Source organism: Paroedura picta, chromosome 10 (assembly GCF_049243985.1).
Source record: "Paroedura picta isolate Pp20150507F chromosome 10, Ppicta_v3.0, whole genome shotgun sequence".
Taxonomy (NCBI): domain Eukaryota; kingdom Metazoa; phylum Chordata; class Lepidosauria; order Squamata; family Gekkonidae; genus Paroedura; species Paroedura picta.
The window spans coordinates 29,005,819-29,029,455 of record NC_135378.1 but is presented as its reverse complement, the minus strand read 5'-3'; positions in this window follow the sequence as shown (position 1 = coordinate 29,029,455).

Sequence of the window (23,637 nt, the reverse complement as noted above, 5' to 3'; positions counted from 1 at the left end):
TAAAGATATCTAGGGTTGGAGACAACCAATAGAGCTGAAAAGTTGAATGTAGTACAATGAAAGCACAATATGTTCATCTGATACATGTTTACTTTTTATATCCTTATGTTGCCTCTGATCCAAGTAGGTTTTGCTAGTTTTAAAACTGACCCTTCCACTGAAAATCCTGTTTTTACCAAGATTAGTATGTTTATACATACCTTGGACAATGATGTTCCTCTTGGGACCCTGTTAGCAGCCACTAAGCTGTTTTACTCAGAAGTACTCCCAGGAAAATGTCCTTAAGATTGCAATCATAGTCTCTGTCAAGTCTTTGTTCAGGTAATCAGAGGTAATGTGGAATTCTACAGATAGCTGTCCTGTTGCAGTTAACAGACTGAAGGCTAATTTTCAAAATATCTGTTGCATTTGCAAAAATGATGCGATGGTCTATTAACCTCTTGTGCTGTAGGAATCAAACTGACAGTTGGAGATTGTATATTTGGATGCAAATCATATGCCTCTTTAAAAAGGGAAGACCCTAATCTTCTTAGAAAAAGAGCAGGATAAAATGGTAGTGAAATATTTTTTCTTATTTATATTTCAATGTCTAGGCTGCCCCTTCCCACAAGTGGGCTCAAGGTGGCTCACAACACATAACGACATTAAAACCATCTTAAAATATAAAACAATTTAAAATTCATTTCTGTGCCGATTCCACTCCCACTGTCCCCCAACTCACTGCAAGAATGATGGAATTCCATAGGTATGGAAGGGTCCGACGTAAGAGTTGGAAACACACAGCCCTAGTCTGAAGCAATAGAACAGCAGCTTCTAATCTGTTAAACCGGATTTTATTTCCTGCTCCTCCACATGCAGCTAGCTGGGTGACCTTGGGCTAGTCACAGTCCTGTTAGAAGCTGTTCTCACAGAGCAGTTTACCTCAGAACTATTCTCAGCCTCACCTACCTCACAGGTTGCCTGTTGTGGGAGAGGGAGGGAAGGCAATTGCAAGACACTTTGAGACTCGTTCAGTCAGTGAAAAGTGGGGTATTAAAAACAACTCTTCTTCTAATTTACTTATCTACTTACTTATTCATTTAAGTATTTAAATAAGTCAACCAATAAAAAATATGTCTGGGGATGATTGATCCACAGGCCAAATGGAGGCTATGGGGGGGGGGGGGGAGCTGAGCTTAGGTGTGAATTAAGTCCTGCTGGGTTTGGCACTGCCACAGCGGCACTGGTTCTGCTGGGCAGGACTGCACTGGTCCTGCTACTGTGCTGGCCTTGCAAAAATGTCCCCCCACCCACTTTCACTGCTGAGATTCTCTGGGACATTTTGCTGGATTGGTACTGCTGCCTAGCTATTTTCCCCCATTAGAAACAAGGGAGGATGGGGCATCTTCTTTGGGTGCCTCTAGAAATGGACCTCAGCTCCAGTCTTTTTGAAACTTGGGGGTTTCTTTTGAAGAGAGGCTCCAGCAGCTACACTGCAAATTTGGTATCTCTACTTCAAACCTTGCTTCTACCAGACCACTGAATAGACTCAGGCTGGAGTTGCCATTGACTTTATTATACCCATAGGGTGTAATGAGGCTGAATATATTTAGCATTCCTCATTTTTTTGTTTTTCTGGCATTTACTATATTGGTAATGAATACAGAGTAGGGAATCTGTATTCAGTATAGAAAATACCAAAACATACTGGTAAGGGTATTTACTAGTAGTTTTTTTCATGTTTACTCAACTGAATGAATGTGCCTAGTCCTCACTTCCCTCCTTCCCAAGTAATTGAATCAGCTTTTCTGAAAACAAAAACTGGTCCAAATAATAACATCTGCATAGACCAGCACTGCTGATGTTGGCTGAGACTGTTTCTGCTCTGGAGGTTTTGCACTGGGCTGCAGGCCAGAGTTTGAGCCAGGGCAGGTCGCCCCACTTCTTCTTGTTGCCGCATGGGGGAGCATTTCGCCCGGTGGACCTCATTTGTGTTCCCGCACAGGAGCTGGGGCAGTGAAGTTCCCAGTGCTGAAATGGTCTGTCAATGCTTCTTGTGTAACAGCAGCCCCCAGCCTTGTCTTAAATGTGACAATATAAAATGATGGATGGATGGCTATGGATGGATGCATGATAATGACTGAATTGAGTACCTTTCAAATTATAGGTGAGATGACTACCCTCATTTTGAAATATTCACCTGACATTTTTAAAAAAGAAGAAGAGCTGTTTTTTGGTACCTTGCTTTTTACTACCTGATGGAGTCTCAAAGTGGCATGCCATTGCCTTCCCTTCCTCTCCTCATAACAAAACACCCTGTAAAATAGGCGAGGCTGAAAGAGCTGTGCCTGGCTCAAGGCCACCCTGCAGGCTTCCTGTGGAGGAGTGGGGAATCAAATCTGATTCTACAGATTAGAGGCTGCCCCTCTTAACCCAGTAATCTGGCTCTCACTAAACAATAGAACAAGAAAGGTCCCAGCATATGTAGAAAAGGAGTAGAATGATGAAATAAGCTGTGAGAGTACTTTCCTCATTGATGTGTTGGCTTTTTCTTCTTTTTTTATATGCGGGAAAGCATAAAGACACCCCCTTCCCCCCTTGCAAGGCTGCCAACCTGCTATCACAATTGATTTCCAGATGACCAAGATTGATTCCCCTGGAGAAAATGGCTGCTTTGGAGGGTGGATTCTATGGCATGACTCTATGGGCTGAGGTCTCTCCCCTACTCAAACCCAAGCCTCCTCAGGCTCCACTCCCATGGTCTCCAGGTATTTCCTACCCCAGAGCTGGCAACCCTACCCCCATGACCCACACCAATCAAAAGTAGCTGGCCACAGCCTGATGGAACATTAAACCTAATGAGATCAGGGCTGCACAGGACCTTCATCCGTTTCACAGGGCCCGTAAGATGGGGCTCTTTCATCAGGCCTATGGGCAAGGCCCAGAATGAACATCAAGATGTTGGCCTTCCTGCCTTGGAATCATTTGCCAACCAATCCCTCCAAGCACTGACTAGCCCCCCTCAACAAGATTTTAAACCATCTGAGGCCTAAATTGAACTTTCTTTTAATTTATTTGCAATTTTAAAACTTTGATGCTACCCAGCCAGGAAAGGGTAGGCAATAATAATAATATTATAATAATAGTTTCAAAATTTTGCCAACTCACCAATTCATTCTGCCTTAGAGAAGGCCTAAATGCTGTTGCTTGAGCCTGGAGCTGTATACATATAGCACATGAAAGAAGAAAATCAAATGCATGTATATATTCAACCCCTTTGTTCCCTAGAAGTCCCCCCCCCCCATGTTTTACCAAACAATTGTGTTTCTGCAAAACACCATTACAATATTTTCCGCCAGGAGCAACTGGGACCAAATTGGGCCTTGTTGCTAAATCTCTCCTCTTACAACAAAAAGATAAATTCAAGTGGATAGCCGTGTTGGTCTTAAGTAGCGCAACAAAATTTGAGTCCAATGGCACCTTTAAGGCCGACAAAGATTTATTGAAGACATGAGTTTTCATGTCTGAGGAAGTTTGCATGCACACAAAAGCTCACATCTTGAATAAATCTTTGTCGGTCTTAAAGGTGCCATTGGATTCAAATTTTGTTGTACCAAAAAGATAAGTATTTCTAAAACTACCAAAAAAGTAATTAAAAACAACCACATCTAACAATTGTTTGCACAATACCTACCACTATAAAGGAGCAGTGAATAACTCATTTAAAACTTTAGGCACATGGAAGTGATTCACTTCTATAAAAGCCAAACTAGTTTATTTATTTTATTTACTCCATTTACATGATTTTCCTCTGCACTGTCTTCTCCTCACAACAAGCCTCTGAGACAGGTTAGTCTGAGATTGGGCGTGACTCAGTCTGTCATTTAAAAATTAGCTCAACGGAGGCCCAAAAAGTTGCCATAGAAACTTGAAATTCGTATGCACTAACTAGGAAATCAGACTTACAGGGCCTTTAAACTGGAAAGAAATGAAAGTATTGTGAAAACCAACTTCCAAAAAAGCAAAGTTACATTGCTGTAAGACTCTGGGAGAAGGCACCTATGTACATGATATGCATAATTTCAGCATATGCATAATTTCAGAGTTCAAAAGACAGCTTCAAAAGCTTTCTTCAGCACATACCACCTTCTATTATTCTCAAGCACATATTTGTCAAGAGTATTATTTTTAAAAAAGCAGGAAACAACATTAGCCCCATGTATGGAAATATCTTACCCTTGCTTGAATCTAAATTCTCCACGCACTACTGATCTTCTTCCTAAATAGGAGAAACAGTCATGATTGGTAATTGTAAAAAGTAGTCCCTCCCACATCCACTCATGACTCCATCAGTATTGTAGAAGAGGACAAGATACCTGGTTTTGTGAAAAGCCAATACGTGTAGGTTCAGGTGGGAATAATGCTATGCAGTCTGAGAGAGACAACTGCATCCTCCTTGGCAAGAAATGGTCAGAACACTGGCTTAAAGAGACTGATGATAACATCTTGATAAAGGCCTAATCAGCAGGGAAGTTGTGAATGGTCCCCTCCTGTATAGCAGGGGTAGTCAACCTGTGGTCCTCCAGATGTTCATGGACTACAATTCCCAGGGGTATAGCAGGGGTAGTCAACCTGTGGTCCTCCAGATGTTCACGGACTACAATTCCCATGAGCCCCTGCCAGCAAATGCTGGCAGGGGCTCATGGGAATTGTAGTCCATGGACATCTGGAGGACCACAGGTTGACTACCCCTTCTGTATAGAATGACACCAATTAAATGAACTTTCATTGGTTCCATCTAGATCTCCCTAATGTGAGATCTGGGCTAAATCTTAAAATGAAATCGTGGGCGGTGGGGGTAGAGGTGAGTTAAAAATAGATACCAGAACGCAAGTATAAGATACCATGTCCTGTACACTTCAATCGCACATACTGAACTTTTTTCCAGAACAGTAATGAGTTTTTAATATGACGAATAGAGATTATTTTTGAAGCTGAATGCAAACGTTCAGTGCTGGTCACCTGAATAGAACCGCAGAAATCTCGAGGGGTGAAAAATCAACTGTAAACTTGTTTTTTTGGTATTGTGCCTCTTGTTACCTTACCTGTATTATGAACATCTGTGTCTCTTGAAGAACAAGAAATCCATCTCCAAAGGGAAAGGTTGTGCAAAATTATCCTATTATATTCCAATGTATGCCGCTGATGTCAATAAAATACTATATTGTGAGAGTTCTTAACTGCTTGACATATGACTTGCCTGACGTTTGTCAGAAGGTGTGTGGACATATTTGTGTGGCTGACACACCATGTGGCCTGGGTTACAGATGCACAAAACCCCACCAGTTCAGCTTGTACCCTCTTTGCTGGTTGCAGAGTCATGAATTTTAAAGGATTGGTTTGGTTGTTCCTTGATCCGTTTGTGGGTGATTGAGAGGTCGTTTCTCTTTATTCCCAATTAACTGCACAGTCCAGCACAATCAGCTTTTGTGCATGCGGGTTCTCACATCACCCGAATGCGATCTCCCCCCCCCCCATCCTTGCAACGTCATTGATCTGCTCAGCAGGTCATTGTTTAAGTAGACAATTGGATCACTCACAAACCATATAAATCAGTCATCATTAAATGCTGTGTTTCAATAAAATCCTATCTTTCAGTGTTTGGCTAAGTAGTCCTTAATGATGGTAATGGCTGCCAATTAGTTTGACTCAACAGCATTCTTGCCCAAACCTGGGAACACCTGAAGCTGACCAGTTCTGCAAGCATCCCCATCTGATTTCTACCTTCCAACACGGTAAGTTTGATCATCAAATGGTTTCACTGTGAAATCTGCAGCATCTCTAGACAGGCTGTGGGAATGCAAATGTTAATCTCAGTCCTTTTCAGTTGGTCTCTTTCTCATTGCATTGATAACTTAAAGCAATGGAGAAGCTGATCTTGGGTCTTCTAGGTCACAATCAAGAGTGCCACAAAATTGGAGCAGAAGAGCATGGCTATTCGTGTAGGGGTGGTTTCTTTTTTGACACATGTTGAAGAATTCTATGGAGCAAATAAGTCAGCTTCGGCTGGCCAGAATTGTTTTGAGAGAGGACAAACTTTGTCAATGCACAAGGATACTTGCTTCCCCATGGGCAGATTTAGCTGCCAAAGCGAAAGGATTTCTCAACCAGGCCTGTACAGTCTATGGCCAACCAGGTTAAATGTAGATATTACAACAACAATATTTCGCTTGTAGTGACACATGAAACCATTTCTGCCAAACAGATACTCAGATTCAAAGAGTATTATTTTCTCTTATTTTGTCATTTTGTGGTTTAAATCATTTTTTTAGGATTGGAAATGGCTTTCATCATGGTTGCCTCTTTTTTCAGATAAGAGAACAGAATATTCTTAAGAACTTGAGTATCTTTAAAAGTTCATATAGTTACAACTAATGGTAAGTGTTAGAGAAGTTCATATACATTGTTATTTTTGTTTGGTAGAAAACTGAATGTACGTTTTAGTACTTATTGATTCTTACTGAGTCTTCTTTATGCGGTGAATGCTTTATACATTATAAGCTTATATTATGAATACATTTTTTGTACTAGAATAATTACCTATAGGCCTTTTGTGACCAGTAAAATCTTGTACAATTTGTTTTTGCTCAGACCACAATTGATGAAAGCTTTTTGGCAGGAAAAGACAACAAGCAAAAGTAGATACTGCCAGCTTTTCCATTCAATTTCACCTCATTCCCTGCTCTACTATGACCTCTGTTACATATACCATGATTCCCTGGATGGCCCAGTCTTTCCTGATCTAGCCAGCTAAGCAGGGTCAGTTCTGGTTGGTACTTGGAAAGAAGTCTAAAATTATTATGCAGAGGCAGGAAAAAGCAAACCACCACTGAAAATCTCTTGTCTTGAAACCCCTCTGGGTCACCATAAGTCCATTGTGACTTGATGGCACTTTTCACCACCACCATGATTCTCAGCATGGCTTTTGAGGGTGTAAAAGGAGATCCTCTGCCCCATTTTTTCCTTACAAGTTAAAAAGCCAGATGGATGCAACCCATATATGACACCTGGCCAGGCACTTTACAAGATCCTGATTTTGTAGTCATAACACCACCAACTATTCTTCCGAGCAACATAACAATCAAACAGTGGAGCCCGTTGCACTTATTTTCAACTTCTATGGATGACTGGTACAAGAATGCTTGGTGGGGTACGTGTTGCCTGGAGGTCTGTTCAGAATACACTTGTTTACTATCTCCTCAAAGGCCCCACTCCTTTATCTGGAAAGATTAATAAAACGTTACTATTTGAGACCATCATCATAGTAGGGGCCTGTTCTGGAAACAGTAAGCCAACTTCCATCCATAGGTCTTCTTGCAAGTTGGAGTATGACAGAGGTGGCCAAACCATGGCTCTCTAGATGTCCATGGACTACAATTACCACGAGCATTCTGTCAGGGGCTCATGTTTGTAGTCCAAGGACATCTGGAGAGCCATGGTTTGGCCACCATGGGGAAGGACAACATTTCTCCATCCTGTGTCCTTGCTTTCTATGAGTCTTATTCTACCCATCAGAGCAATGGGCCTTGTTCTTTGGGTTTGGTAATCCTTGGTTTGCTGGGAATGGTAGAGGGTTCCCTGTGATGGCTCCCTTCAAAGTCAGGCTGATTTCAGCAAGCAAGCAATTCAGCTCCCTGCATTGTATTGTGCATGGACAGATCAGAGGATGGGCTTCATCAGGGAGATGATAAATGGTAAACTGCCGCATAATTCATTGAAGTGGCATGCGAACCCATGAGCATCCTAATATTCTTGTCAAGATGCAGCTCGCTACATTAATCAGCGATAGGCTAAACAAATTGGGCTAATCTTTCACCTGCAAATGAAACAAGTAAATGGACATTTTCAATATGGTTCTGAAAAACACTTTTCCTGTTAATTGTCCTTTTGGGTTTTCCACTTTATCTTCTTTTGTGCCTAAATATCAGTGGAAATGTGAAAGCAATGCTTAATTATCTTAGGTTTCAGTTCTCTGTATACATGTTGCTGCTGCTATGTTTAGTAGCCTCACACTGAGTCACCCCTTCCATTACTTTGTAGTATAACATGCAATTTACCCTATATTCAAAAATGGCCATCTCCTCCACACCTTTCCCTGGCTCCCCAATATTGGCTATCATTGGTTAGAGGAGAAAATTTAGAGTTTACTGATTGGTCGAGCACAAGCTGTCTTGCAGTATAAGTTCCAGAGTTTTGGATGCAGTCAGAAACTTCTATTGTCAAGGGTGGGGGCTGAAGATTTTCACTAATTCCTAATCCCACAGGAGACCTACAACTCTCTCCTGCACACACATGACCCCCAGACACAGCATTACAGGGGACATTTGGACTGAGGAAGAGGGGAGGCAAGAATATCACTCTCTGGTGATGGAAATGCCTTCAGTTTGTAGATATTTTAGGGATCTGAGCCCAGGTATGGAGGCCCACCAAGGCCTCCATATACTTCCAGTTTCGTTGCTTGCATGGGACCTCCAAATTCAGGAAAAAAACCAGAATGCTCCTGTTTCCATCAAACTGCCATCAAACTGAATAAAAAATAATTAACCACAGCCAAACTGACGATATATCACTCCTCTATTTAAAACTTTTTTGGCGCAGAGTGGTAAGTGGCAGAAATGCTGTCTGAAGCTCTCTGTCCATGAGGTTGGGAGTTCGATCCCAGCAGCCGGCTCAAGGTTGACTCAGCCTTCCATCCTTCCGAGGTCAGTAAAATGAGTACCCAGCTTGCTGGAGGGTAAAACAGTAATGACTGAGGAAGGGAATGGCAAACCACCCTGTATTGAGTCTGCCAAGAAAACGCTAGAGGGCATCACTCCAAGGGTCAGACATGACTTGGTGCTTGCACAGGGGATACCTTTACCTTTATTTAAATCTACCCAGGTGTAAGAATATTGGTATAAGTCTGGCAGAAAGTATTAAGTTGCAATAGTATCCTAGAGTTGGAAGGGGCCATACAGACCATCTAGTTCAACCCTCTGCTCACTGCAGTGAAACCAATGACAATTGGAAATAGTCATATCTTGATAAGATGCTTAAAAGGTGAGCAATACAAATGGTCTGAGACAAAAGAATTCCAAAGCCTGGATGTCATGTGTACCCACCTGCTATAGTTCAGATGGTGATGTCACAGGGTAGGATACTGATGCTTGGAGAAAAATGCTAGGAGTTATGGGCAAAGGCTGCCCTAACATTTATCTAAATAAAATCTTTGCAATTAAAAGTAAGTCTCTGTTGTGTTCTGGATGTATATGATGTATAGTTACTGATTTTCTGACAGGCTTCTTGTATGCTCAAATAATTCTCTGTTACACAGAATGTTTCCCCTTCATTTTAAGACCTCACATGGTATAGTAGTTAAAAGCGGTGACCTCTAATCTGGAGAACTGGGCTTGATTCCCTCCTCCTCCACATGCAGCTAGCTGGGTAGAGGAAAAGAACGTTGCTTTGATACTTTGACAGACAGTAAAAAGTGGAGCTATAAAAAACAACTCTTCTTCTCCTTCTTCATTCTTACATAAGAGGTATTTGCATATTGTTGTTGTCATCATGCATTCAGTCATGTCCAACTCTTGATGATCCCATGGCACAGCCACCATGGGGAAGAATTGTGGCTTTGAGGCAGAACATCTGCCTGCTTTGTATGCCGAAGATCCCAGGTACAAGTGCTGGCATCTCCAGGGAAAAGGAGGAGACAGCAGGTGACCAGGAATGGTTTAAGAGTTTTGGGGGCCCAAAGTACCAGAGCCAATTTAAGGATTCATGGGGCCCTAGAAAAGTACATTGTCATTGGGAGCAGCCAAACTGGGGCAGAGGGTTCCCCCACAGTGGAAAGGGGGGTTACTCCAACTGTCCTTCAAGAGGGAAAAGCGGGGACGAGAGAGACTAAGGCATTGTGTGGGACTCCTGGAAGTGCAGGGCTTGTAGCATGTGCTACACGGATAAATTGGCCCTGCAGGTCATGTGAACAACTCTGCCAGGGACCTTGAAAAGCCACTGGCCACCAGAGCAAATGGTCTTAATAAGACCCACAGTCTGATCCTCAACATCAGGCAGCTTCAGCTAAGGGCACAGTCCCCTAACATAAAACGCTGACCAAGGTACTGAAGAATATTCAATCTGGTGCCATATAAATGTATAGCATTAATTAGCGGGGAGTCTCCAGGCAGAGAAAGTAATTGCATTCTGCGCTATCCTCCCTCCATATAATTGTAGGAAGTTCCTTCCTGTTCGCTGCTTTGCAGGGAAGCAAGAAAGGAGGCTCTGGAAACCTGTGCTATCCTCAATCTAGGTTAATTAGGAGAAGGTGAGCAACCTTGTCACAATGCGTGTTGATTTCCGGTGGGCTCCCTCTGGCAATTTCAGTATAATCACTTTCTGACAGCTCAAGAGTGGGATGTGAGATGAGGGTTTGCAGGGATGCAGCCCAGAGATGCCGAACAAAGGATGTAGGAAATGAGAGCTGGATCAAGTGAGCTTTTCCCTGTCCCTGTTTGTCTCTCCCCACAGCTTGGTGTAGTGGTTAAGAGCAGCAGTCACTAAACTGGTGACTGTTTACACTCCTCATCCACATGCAGCCATCTGGGTGGCCTTGGGACATTCAAAATTCTCTAAGAGCTCTCTCAGCCCCATCTACCTCACAGGGATCTATTCCGCACAGGCAGAAAAGGCAGAGAAGGCAGCCATATGGAAGCAGGGCAAATCCCCGCTTCCATATGACATTGCCTGCAGGCTATCACCCTCTAGGGCCTGGAACAGATCAAGCCCTGTACTAAGGGAACGTGGAATTTCCTGAGCTCCATTAGCCCTCTGAAGGGGCCAACAGGAGCCCCTGTGTGGCAGAACTAATCCACTGTTGCTTTGTTTCCTGGGGCGGGACTCATTTCAGTGGGACACCTGGTGACCCGCTGAAATGTGTCCCTCATGTGGTCACTGACTGCTGCAGAGCATGCAGCTCCACAGCAATGCACTGCTGGCGGCCCGGCACAGCCACTGCTGTGTGGCATCGACTAGGGTGTTTGTTGTGGGGAGAGAAGGGGCAGGTGACTAGAAGCCACTTTGAGACTACTTTGGGCAGTGAAAAGCAGAGTACAAAAAACAGCTCTTCTTCTCTTCATTCACCCCCTCCTTCCAGATCTATCCAATTTCCTTCATCGTTGGAGCCCTTGTTTGCTGGTCATGGGAATGATGGGGAGAGACAATGTAGTAGGAAAACCTGGTCATATAACCCAGGGGGAATGATGGGGTACTAACTCTGGTTATGGCCTGAACACAAATATGAGAAGCCCATATATACTATTACATGTACATTTTGTGCTTGTTTTTCTATTTGGAATAGACCTTCCCTAGGCTTCAGATGGAAGCCTAATATTTGCTCCTCTGGAGGCTTAGAGAGGGCAGATTGGACAAGCACCCTGGATCTCATGGGCTTCAGGAACTGGGCTGGTGAAACCCATTGCTCCACAGAATTCTACTGGTGAGGACAAACCTGTAAAGATGAGACTCTCCCCATATCTTCTTAGCGGTTTTAGAATTAAATATTCTAGGGAAAAGCATGGAAATAGTAGTCTTCTCTGGACATAGAAATGAGAAATTGTGGGTCTGTGAAAAGCTGCTGGTCCAATTACCATGATAGTTTTCTGAAGCAGGCATTGATTTGGAGTGAGTCACACCAAACAGCTTATCAAGGACACAACATTGTTCCAGATCTATTTGTTTAAATGTATTATTGATAGACCTTCTTTCATGAATACTGAAACAAGCAACTGATTTTATACAGCCTCTTCCTCTTCCTTCTGTCATTCTGTCTTGGTCTGTTATGGGGTAGTTATTGTTCAGTTCCAGGATGTGGATACACTACTCCCTTAGGCTAAAAGTATTATTACAGTTTATCTTTTATATAGGAGTAAGTCTCAAAGGAGAGGGGGGAATGCAGCAATTTGAAAATGTGTACAGTCAAAAGTACTAAAAGCAAGCCAGCTTTTCAGGCCGAGCTGTCTCCAGATTATCTGTCACCATTTAAATCTAAATACATCCCTAGTGCAAAATCTTAAGGTCTATGCTGAATTATCAAAAGCTTCAATTTAAAGTAGTGATTATGGTGGGGTAGATTATTGTGCCGCTATTAGCCACTGTTTTCCCATCCTGTTCAGTGCATCGTTCCCCAGTTGCTGCTTCTTTGGACATATTTGTCACTTGGGAGATCCCATCTTACTACAGTTCATATAGTGGTCAGAATGTCATGTGTTTGTTTATTTACATTATTTATACCCTGCCTTCATCCCCAACGGTGACCCAAAGCTGCTGGTGTCATTCTCCTCCATTTTATCCTCCCAACAACACTATACAGTAGGTTAGGTTGAGAGTGTCTGACTCATCCAATTACACCCAGCCCATTTCTATGGCAGAGAAGGGATTAGAACCTGGGTCTTCCAGTTCCTCATCTCCCACTCTAACTGCAACCCCTTAGAGGAGAGGGTGTGTGCAAGGGTGAGACAAAGCTGCCGAGACTACCATGCGTTTCCCCCTCTATACGGTTTTTCCCTGGTTGCTCACCATTGGCTCATCGATGGGACACACGATTTAGGGTGGTAGACGCAGGGCCATTCTACACCTGTAAAATATAGTGAAATGCTTACCTTATGTAGATGTCATATTTTTGGCATTTTACATGATGTTGTCAACATCCAGTGCCCCAGCAGCAAACCGGTAGCTACATCCTCCAAATAATATTTTACAGTGCTTTGGAAGTCCCACCATCCTCTCTTCTATACTGAACTGAGGGTGAGGTTAAAAAGTGTCCACCTAAGCACACAGTGCACTTCTCTAGTGAGAACTTTGGTGACATCATCCACACTGCATCTTAAAAACCAACAAGCTAATCCCCGGGTGGAAATCTTGCCCATCTTTCAGACTTGCTGTTCTACTGCTACCTACCTGGAACTATCACCCCCCCCCCACACACACACACACTGAAACAAACTGGACAGGAGAGAGTATGCTTTCGATACCAGTTTTATTTTGATTGTTTAATTTCCCTCCTTTATTAAAAAAAATACATTCTTGGCTGTCTTGACCCATTTTAGCTGCTGCTGCTGCCATCAATTGAGGACAGCTTCTGAACTATTTCTCACCAACCCCCCCAAAATAAAACCCACTCCCCAGCAGGACACCTTTGATCCTCTTGTTAAGTCTTTTGTGAGGATTCTTTTACCACCATTCCTTCAGCAAGGCTTCCTGTTGAGCCTGTCAGAGAATTTTAATTGAAAAGTTCTGCTGGCCACTTTATCTCAGAATTTCCGGAGTCCTCACTTTTAAAAAGGCATCAGAAGAGCCTTAGGAATCTCTGTCTTCTTCAAAAGCAGCCTGCTGTAGGCATTGCTCTGTATCAGAAACCAACCCCCCGAATTCCAAGCAATAGTTCTGGGGACACTTCAGCTCTATCCTCTTACTTAAGATTAAGGAAAACTATACGTCCTATCTTATTCTTCATCAAGCTAAAAAATGTTTGTCTATTGTCTTCAGCTTTGGTTGTCTTCAGCTTTGGAGGCAGCGTGGTGTAGTGGTTAAGAGTGGCAGCTTCTAATCTGGCCAAGCAGGTTTGATTCCCTGCTCTGCCCCTCCCCAACAGTAGCTGGGTGACCTTGGGCCAGTAACAGCCCTGATAGGGCTCTTCTGACCCAGCAGTCCTGTCAGAGCTCTCTCAGCCTCACTTACCTCATAGAGTGTCTGTTGTGGGGAGAGGAAAGGGAAGGCGATTGTGTGAGGCTCATTCGGGCAGTAAAAAAGTGGGTAATAAAAAAACAAGTCTTCTTTTTTGTACCCCTTGCTGCACAACTTGGTCTAATAAGGTCAATATTGTCTCCTCACACTTACAGCAGCTCTCTGGAGTCTCAAGTAGAAGTCCTTCCACATCACAACCTACCTCAGCCTTTTAAAGTAGAGATGGAGGCCAGTAACAACTTCCAGATCAACATGGAAAGAAATTTTAAACAGATCTGTATAATCCAAGGACTATGCTACCGCAACAGTTATGGTCTACAATAGGCTTTCTCAGCCAGAGTTTCATGAAAAATGAAAATCCTGCAAAGATTCACGTGGGAGAAGACCTCCCCAAATGTCTCTTTAACATAGGAACAACACTTCCAAAAATGAAATGATGGGGCTTGTGAGGCCCACATGGGAGAAAGCCACAGAGATGCCAAGCAGCAGTGAGGAAGGTTGCATAGGGAAGTTGGAATAGTTCTATCCAATATAGGTTTTATATTGAGTTATTGCTTTGATTGTATTCTGCTTTTCTATTTGCAAACTGGTGAATATTAAACTAATAAATACACTTTTTCTGCCATTTAGTACTCTACTGCAGCTTTATTCCTACATCCACTGAATTTTTGCTTGTACTTAAAAATCATAAGATGTTCATTTCCCCCCCCCAGCTTTGATCAAATTAACCATTTGCCAATATCCTTTGAGCCATTCACTTTGAAAAATTAGTGTTCACAGTTTTAATCTTATTATTTCCACAGGGCCTACTCGAATGCGATTAATTAGGCTTTGACCGGTGCTGTTCACTTCTCTGCAGGTAGCTGTTAAATCAGAGCTCTCTGTCCCATTATCCATCTCATGCAGTGCTTCCCAGTCTGTGGTTCAAGACGCCCAAGGGGTCTGAAAGTGCGCTGCAGGCCATCCCTCCCTAATGGCCATTCCTGCCTTTTGACGCTTCCTCTTTCTCTCTTCTTCCTTCCTGCCAACCTTTCACATTCTCATCTCCCATTTCATTTGTGACAGTCATTAGGGAGCCAAAGCCACCCATCTAATAACTAGTAACTTTATGGTTGTAACCACAAGTTGGGGGGCACTGGAGAGTGGGCAGGAGCTGTTTAGTGCACTGGGGAAAACAGAGGTGGAGGGAAAGAGACTTGCTTATGCATGGCTTTTGCCTTGGTGCTGCTCCTTCAACTGCTCCACCTCTTGGTTGAAGGCTGGAATGGAACATCTGTATGCAAAGACTGTGGACTTTGGGCCCTTATTTAGGATCGCTACACCTTTTGTGAAATGCCTGTTGGTTTCTCAGAAACATTGGGCTGGCCACTGTGGAAAGTGGAATCAATGCTGGACTATTTATTATTTATTTATTATTATATTTATATTCCACCCTCCCCGAGGGCTCAGGGCGGTTTACAGAAAACAGGAAAGGATACAATTAACATATGGTAACAGGTAACAGTAACAGTAACAGTAATAATATTATAGCAATAATAATAATAATAATAATAATAACATTATAAAATAGAAATTGTGAGAGCCTCAGCTCAATTCTTACTAGACCCAGTGGGTAACCGATTAGTGTTGGTTGTGTGTGTGTGTGTGGGGGGGGATATGGGCAGCAAGACCACACTCCACCCTTGGAGTCCCAAATCCTTTTATGCCCACCTTAGATAGGTCACCATATCAAATCAATTTGGACTTGTGAGTCACCATACCCAAAAGGTTGGGAGCCACTGATCTAGTGGGTTCAATCTCACTGATATGTTCCATTGGCAAAGGCACCATCTGCTGTGGAAAGAGCCTTCCCCTGATGCCAAAAAGACCCTTGCCACTTTCATGGAGTGAATTTTCAGGATCTAGCCAGTCTACCTGACCTCAATAGGCCAGGCAAGCTTGATCTCATCAGATCTTAAAAGATAAGCAGGTTTAACCCCAGGATATATGGCTGGCCTTGTCCAGAGGCAGGGCTTTTTCAGCCTCGGCCCCAACCTGTTGGAATGAGCTCCTGGAAGAGCTACGGGTCCTGTGGGATTTGTCAGCTTTCCACAGGGCCTGCAAGACGGAGCTCTTCCATCAGGCATATGGTTGAGGCCAGAGCGGTTCCCGGCACTGTCATCTGTGAATCTCTAGCTGAAACCCACTAAGTCCCTCACTCCCAGATAGAAATGGACCTTTGTGGATGGGAGGAGGGGATATTGTGTTTTAACTATGTGTTTTAACTATGTTTTAATTGGTTTTTATGGGATTTTATTGTATTCACAGATTTTTGTAAACCACCACGAGACATTTGAGAGCGGTGGTAAATAAATATATTTTAAAAATAAATAATATTTGGATGGGAGACCTCCAAGGAATTCCAGGGTTGTAATGACAAACCACTCTGACCAACTGTTGTCTTGAAAAACCCCTGGGGTTGTCCCTATGTCAGCTGTGAGTTGATGAGACTTTCCACTAACCGCTGATTAATTAATTTCTTTATTTGCAGAAGTTAGCCATTAGAGTGATTTCTGATTCATTGAGACAGAAAGTTTAAATAGGTCAAGTTTTAAACTACTAAGTCAACATCATTCTTCATTAATGTGATAATTTCCATTATATTCTTTACTGTATTTGATAACCCCTTCTTTCTAGGTGATTTCTATTTCTTCTTTCTATTATCAATAAAAAAACATACACATCTTATTTTAGCTCCAACTTTGGAAAGGATTCCTGCCTCAACAAGCTGCCTATTTAATGAATTGTGCTGGAAACTTTGTTTTGCTGCTAAAATATTCTGCATTCAGTGGCACTAGCATCAGCTGGCAGGGAATGGGCAATTTCAATGTTGTTCAATGTTCAATGCTGGGCTGAAGTAACTGCCAAACTTCCAGTTTACTACATGGTTCAGTTCAAGCTACAGGTCATTTCCTTCAAAGTTCTTCATGACCCCTGGGCCCCATAAACCTAAAGGAATATTTGTCCAGTCCTGGCCCAGAGTGTACTGAGATCAGCCGAAGAAGAAGAAGGAGGAGGAGGAGGAGGAGAAGAAGAAGAAGAGTTGGTTCTTATATGCCGCTTTTCTCTACCCGAAGGAGGCTCAAAGCAGCTTGCAGTCACCTTCCCTTTCCTCTCCCCACAACAGACACCCTGTGAAGTGGGTGAGTCTGAGAGAGCCCTGATATCACTGCTTTGTCAGAACAGCTTTATCAGTGCTGTGACTAGCCCAAGGTTACCCAGCTGGCTGCACGTGGAGGAGCAGGGAATAAAATCTGGTTTTTAAATAAAAGAGAATAAAATCGAACCCGGATTGCCAGATTAGAAGTCTGCAATCCTAAACACTACACCAAACTGGCTCTGACTACAAGTAGCCGAAGTCTCTGATGGTCAGTTTGCATGTGTAAGCCATCAAATGATGAATGAATGTGTGTGAACCAGGCCTCATTTTCATTCAATACAGTGAGATTTACTCAAAAGAGTGTGCGCATTTGCTTGGTTCTAATCTGGCAAATCGGGTTTGATTCCTCGCTCCCCCACATGTAGCCAGCTAGGTGACAAAGCATTGATATTGCTGTTCTGTCAGAGCTCTCTCAGGCTCACCTACCTCACAAGGTGCCTGTTGTGGGTAGAGGAAAGGGAAGGTGATTGTAACCTGCTTTGAGGCTCCTGGTAAAGAAAAACAATATATATATATATATATATATATATATATATATATATATATATATATATATATAGAGAGAGAGAGAGAGAGAGAGAGAGAGAGAGAGAGAGAGAGAGAGAGAGAGAGAGAGAGAGAGAGAGAGAGAGAGAGAGAGAGAGAGAGCTATTCTATGTCAGAGAAGATACTTTATCAAATGTCATTTCTTTTACAATGCTCATTATGTCCTCTAGTGGTTAGAGAAGCATAAAACCTTCTTCAGTGCAAATTATTTAGCATTCGTATTGCAACAGAAACTTATTTTTTTAAGATTTGCCACAAATTATTAAAGAATTAAAACAGAATTTAAAATGGTGGGGCTTTCATTACCAGTTCTCCCCCCCCCTACAATCACAGCCATTATGAAACCTGCCATGCTTTTGAGTTGTCTCCTGGTATGTATATGCTCTGCAGTCTTCAAATATATTGCCATTGAGTGCCCTCTCATGGTATTTTTAACCTTTGTCGGGATTCCAGACTTGAAAATAAATCACCACTGTGTTGCAAGATGGTTGTTTATTCAAGCAGATCTCCCTGGACTCACATAGACGAATCTGATGAATACAAGACAAGCTCCTGCTCTTATCCCAGCGGGTTTTTCCCGCCTTCCTCAGACCTGTTAAGATTCCCATAGCAAGCAGACATAATACTAGGAGATGCAGGTGCTGGGGCTGGGAGGCCAGCCAGACAAGATAACCGAGCAGCCAACAGTAACCTTGGAGAAAGGTGCCTAACTCTAGCAGCAGACAGAAAGAGATGGGAGTACATTTCAAAATGGTTACACACAGGTTCAGAGTACATCTATAAACCATGGCAGAAACTTGGGGATTCGGACACCCTTTTATGCTAACCATATTCACTATGGCTAGTAAAAAAACACTGGCTGGTGATCCTTGACCCCAAGCTCACCTGATCTCAACCAAGGCCAGATCCTTCTCAGTCCTGGGCCCTACCTGGTGGAATGAGCTCCCTGAAGAGATCAGGGCCTGCCAGAGCTAACACAGTTCCGCAAAGCCTGCAAAATGGAGCTCTTCCGCCAAGCATTTGGTTGAGGTTGACCAAACTAATAACATCCACTGGGCCCTCAAAACCCCTCCTCATGAACTGACCAACTTATGAGATTATACTTAATCAGATCAATATTGTTACCACCAGTTATTGGAATATTATTGAAACCACTATTGTTACTGTTGTTTTATTCAATGCTGTTGCTGAATTATATTATTCCTAGGTTTCTGAACATGTAAATCAATTGGTTTTAAAGCTGCTGGTGTCACCCTTAACCAAAGGAAAACAATGCAATTTCCATGTTCTTGGGCAAGGAGGAATTTGGGAGATGCCTCACCACTGAAAGGCAGCAGGTTCACCAAGCTCCATCCATATCTTTTCCTTCCCTGTGAAAGGCCAGAGGATATCTGTGGTTTGGGTCCAAAGTATCTGAGAGATCACCTCTCTACCAACACATCCTGAAGAGCATTATGTTCTGCTAACACCAACCAATTGATGGTCCTTGACCATCTTGCTTTAACCAGAGCCAGGACATTTTCTGGTAGCGGTGATCCAAGCTCTGAGGCTAAAGGTCTTTTATATCACCTACTACCTAATACGTTTAACTGGAGATGCTGGGGTTTTATCCTGAGCCCACTGGCATGCAAAACAGATCTTCTTCCACTGAGCCTACAATTTACCTTTCATACTTAGCAGAGACGATGTCATGTGTATGAGATAAAGAACATAGCAGCAAACAAGCTGAACAAACTGGAACTCAGTTTACTGTAAGTAGACTTGATTCATGATAAGAGTTCCATCAGGTTTTTATCACTTTATCCGAATGGGCAAGTTCCCCGTTTTAGCAGGCAAACAGTCACCTCATTCCTCTTAATTCTATTTTTTTTGTCAGCCCATTTTTGCACTAGATATTTGTTTTCTGCAACAGGGATAACAAAATACGGCAATCATTTTTCTTTATAAGCCAGCCCCTGTTTGTTTTGGTTGCTCTCTGTGCTCCACTTTGAAAGTCTGTTCAGTAATGAGTTATACATTGCTGGATTTTTCTGAATTATTATTTAGGCTGACATCTAAAAGAAACTTGCTCAGAGGCAAGTACCATTGAAACGTGCGTACCTCAGAAAGAACATCAGGATAGGATCTTAAAACGATGGAAGTCTAATGATTGAAAACAGCCTTTCTCAACTTTTTTACCACAGAAAGCCCCCTGAAACATTCTTCAGGCTTGGAGAACCCCCAGAAATGGTGCTATCATGCAGAATACAGTTGGGAACCATAGCTGTGTACACACCCACCTGAGGTCCATTCCCTTCCCACCCCCAACAGGCCCCTCATTGACCATATGGGGAGGGGAGTGGGTGGGCTGACATGACCATATATGGTCAATATCACTTGATAAATGTTTAACAAATTTAAAAAAATATATTAAAAATTAATTAACTACCACCCATTCAGGAAACCCTTCTGGGGCCATCAAGAAACCCCGGGGTTTCCCGAAACCCTACTTGAGAAAGCCGGAAAGAAAGCATAGCCAATTAATACATTTTTATTAATGCAGTACTAGACCAGAATTCAAATTCTGGTCTAGTACAAATACACATAGCTGTTTAGAAGCAGTGGGTTGCTCCAAGCAAATTATCTGTGAAGATGATTCAGGAAAATGATGGTGGTGGTGACCATGGGACCTGCAAGGACAAAGCTGCATGGATCATCGGTTGTCATGCAGCAGAGTAGTTGGTGAAATGGATTGTTTCAGGTTGGTAGCCATACTGGTCTGCAGCAGAAAAGGAAGACACACCTTAAAGACTAACAAAATACTTGGCAAAGAGAACTTTGACTCTCAAAGCTCATACCTTGGGAAACGTCTTGCAACTGGACCTGAATCTTAGTAAAATTAAGTATGGCTTGAAACAACCCAGTAGCTCTGCTGGTGGTCCCATATAAGCACATGAAAACACAGCAGTCCAGAAATGTGCTTGAAAACTGCTCTTGACATTTATATATCAGCAAACAAACAGAGTTTTCAAATTGAATAATCAGAGTAGAACAAAAAGATACCCGTCCCTCCTCTCTAGCATGGCTTTGTTATTTTATCGAACAATTTTAATTTCCAGTGAGCATCTTCAACACAGGCTTTTGCCCCTGCTTCTGTACTGATGTCCTACCTACATGTCATAAAAATGTTAAACATTCATGACAAAGTTTGTTGAAAGATGTGTATGATAAGTAAATGCATCTAAGTGGGAGGCATCCGGACTTTTTTTGCAGTAGAGTCTTTTCAGGTGTCTACCATATAAACCTAAACAGAGTTTAGTCCCAGTTTCTGTGTCCTTGAGACTGAGAAATTCCAGGAGATTTAGGGATGAAGACTAAGGAGGTGAGGTTTGGTGAAAGGATGTAAGGCCACATGGTCCATCCTCCATAGCAGCCATCTTCTCCAGAGAAATTGATATGTATAGTCTGGAGGTCAGTAGTTTTTCTGTATGCCCCATCTGGGGACTGGCAACCTTAAGGAGGAGCAAGCTCCCATGGCTCCAGCCACAGTAGAGTTTTTTGCCTAAATACATGAAGATGCTCCATAGTGAAATGCAGAGGATGATTTTTTTAAATGCCTTTTCAACCTGTAATCTGATCAATGCTGCATTTAGAGCTTGCTATTTTCCTTTACTCTGATCCCAGTTCTTCATTCAGTTCAATGCAGCTCTCAAAATTCCATTTACATTCAGCCTTACGATTCTGTAGTCTTCAGCTTTTTTACCCAGCATATTTATATCCTTTTGTTATCCTGCACTTAGAAAAACTGAGATTATTCTCGCAAAAGTAATCAAGAACCTCCGTCTTAAAGCTGCAATGAAAATTCATCCCGGAGAAAATTGAAACTCTGAAACACACGACAAGCACATTTGTTCTCCCTTCCAGGTCTGTGTGCTCCTCTTATCTGGATAAATGAAAGGCAAAGCCCGCCTGTTGCCTCCTATCAGTGGGAAATATTAGAGTCCAGTGCTGGAAGCAATGTATCTGGCTCAAAGAGCGTTTCTCTTCTTACAGAGGCCGTTTTCAAACTGGCTTTGTCTTCCTTTTGAGGAACTGATTGCTAATGGATTGTTCCTGTCCTTTCAAACAGGCCCATTTTAATAATAAGCTGCGAGTGGAATTTATTTACCTGTTTCTACAAACCTGGTTGTGCTGGGTTAGCAAAGCGTGGTTGAGCCGCTTTTGAGGGAAACTGCTTTCTTATGTTTTCTACCCCTTCCTTGCACTTCTGAATTGCTATGGTATATGGTTTAAAATGTCCATAGCACTTCCTGCAATGCCACTCCCCCTCCCAACCTAGGCAGTCTTCTGCAGACTTTTTCACTAGGCAGTCTTCTCCAGACTTTTAAAAAGAATTCTGCATCACTGGCATCAAGGAAACAAAATGGTGCTGCTATAGTGCTGAAGTGCTTTAGTGGTTTAGTGCTATAGCACCCAACTTAGAAAGTTGAAACACCCTCTGAGGAAGATCATGTTGTGAAAAAGGATTGGGTGGGGGGAGCCCCACTTAAATGATTAAAGCACTTCAGAAATGTATGATTTTTAGGCACTTCCCTGGCTCTCTGAAAACATGGCTAAAGAGAACAAGAAAAGATCTAAAACTGAAAGAGTATATAAGGTGAGTTTATTGGGGGCACCCAAAATATTCAGTTCTTTCTGTGAATAGAGAGTTTAAGGCGGCATTGCAGAATTTTAAATTTTAAGAATGCAATTTGCAAGGGGTTCATTCATATGGAGCAGGGCAACATGAAAAGAACAGCAACTGTAGAGCTGGCTGGATCACTTGGACAGACTAAGCAACTGCTTGGGACAGTATAGCTCAAAACATGCTTGATGGAGCAGTTCATAGAAGTCCTTCTTTATCCTATAAACGTCTGCATGGAGCTTGGGCTTTTCATCCTGACCTCAGTTTGCTGCCCTGACAGACCACACTTACTTGGCCAGGTGGGTATACCAAAACAGAGTTTTTAAACAGAGTCAGAGTCCAGTCCAGGAGGCAAAGTCAAGGCAAACACCGTTCACAGCAAGTAGGGAGGGGTGGGCAAGGTCATGCTAGGCTGAGTCAGATGCCAGAGGGAGAGAACATAAATTAAACTCTGATCCAGAAGCGAGGTCAAGAGACAGTCCGAAGGTCATAGAGATATGGGAGGTACTGAAGTTGAGCTGGAGTCAAAAACAACTGGGAGAGATGGAATGCAAGAGGAAGTTGGAAGAGCTGGAGAGTCAATGAGCAGGCTTCACCATGGCGAACAGGAACCAGAATAGTCAGCAAGACAGCAGGGCAACACAATTGTTGTCTTCACAAAGGGCCTTGTCTCAAGGCTCTTCTCAAATAGCCAGGACCAGGTAGGGCTGCTCCCAGCCAGATGAGCCACAGTTGAAGCTAACTGTCCTTGGAGGAAGGAGTTGCAGCTGTGCCCCATCTACCTTGACAGTGAGCTAACAAGCATGCTGATCTTCTGACAGCTTTCAGGGTAGATTGTCTCCTCTGACACTGCTGGTCTGCTTGTGGGGGCCTTGGCCTGTGGCCATCGGTGCAACTCCTCCAGCAAATCATCCAGCCTGGTCACTGCCTTGTCCATAGGCTTGATGTAATGGGGCCAGGTCGCATCCTGGCTGGTCCCAGACTGCTCATTCCCTGGGCGATCAGGAAACTCCAGCACTGGGTCAGCCTGGGTGTAAACTTCACGGAGCTTTTATTCCAACCCCAGGTCGATTCAGTCCCTGCCCTCTTCCGTTTGGATTTGGGGAGATTTTAATTTTCCTTCTGAAGCAAGAAGGATTGATCCGGAGTGACCCTACCTTTATTGTGTGATATCTTCGAGTTCTTTTAATCCTCAATATCCAGATTGGGAAAGAAAGCTCCGTGGTAGAGAACCTCTGATAGGCTACACCTGGTCATGTGACATGCTTGCCTTAAAGGGGAAGCCCCTAATTTCTCTCAACTTCTGTCGGTCCTGGGTTTTTCCTCCCTCCTTTGCCTTTTTCGATCCTCTCCCCCCCCCTCCAAGAAAAGAAATAGGCTCCCTGCTTGGCTCCTCTCCCCCCCCCCCCTTCAAGAAAAGAAAGAAAGAGGCTTGGCTCCCCCCCCTTCTGAACTACCCTAACCACGTGCA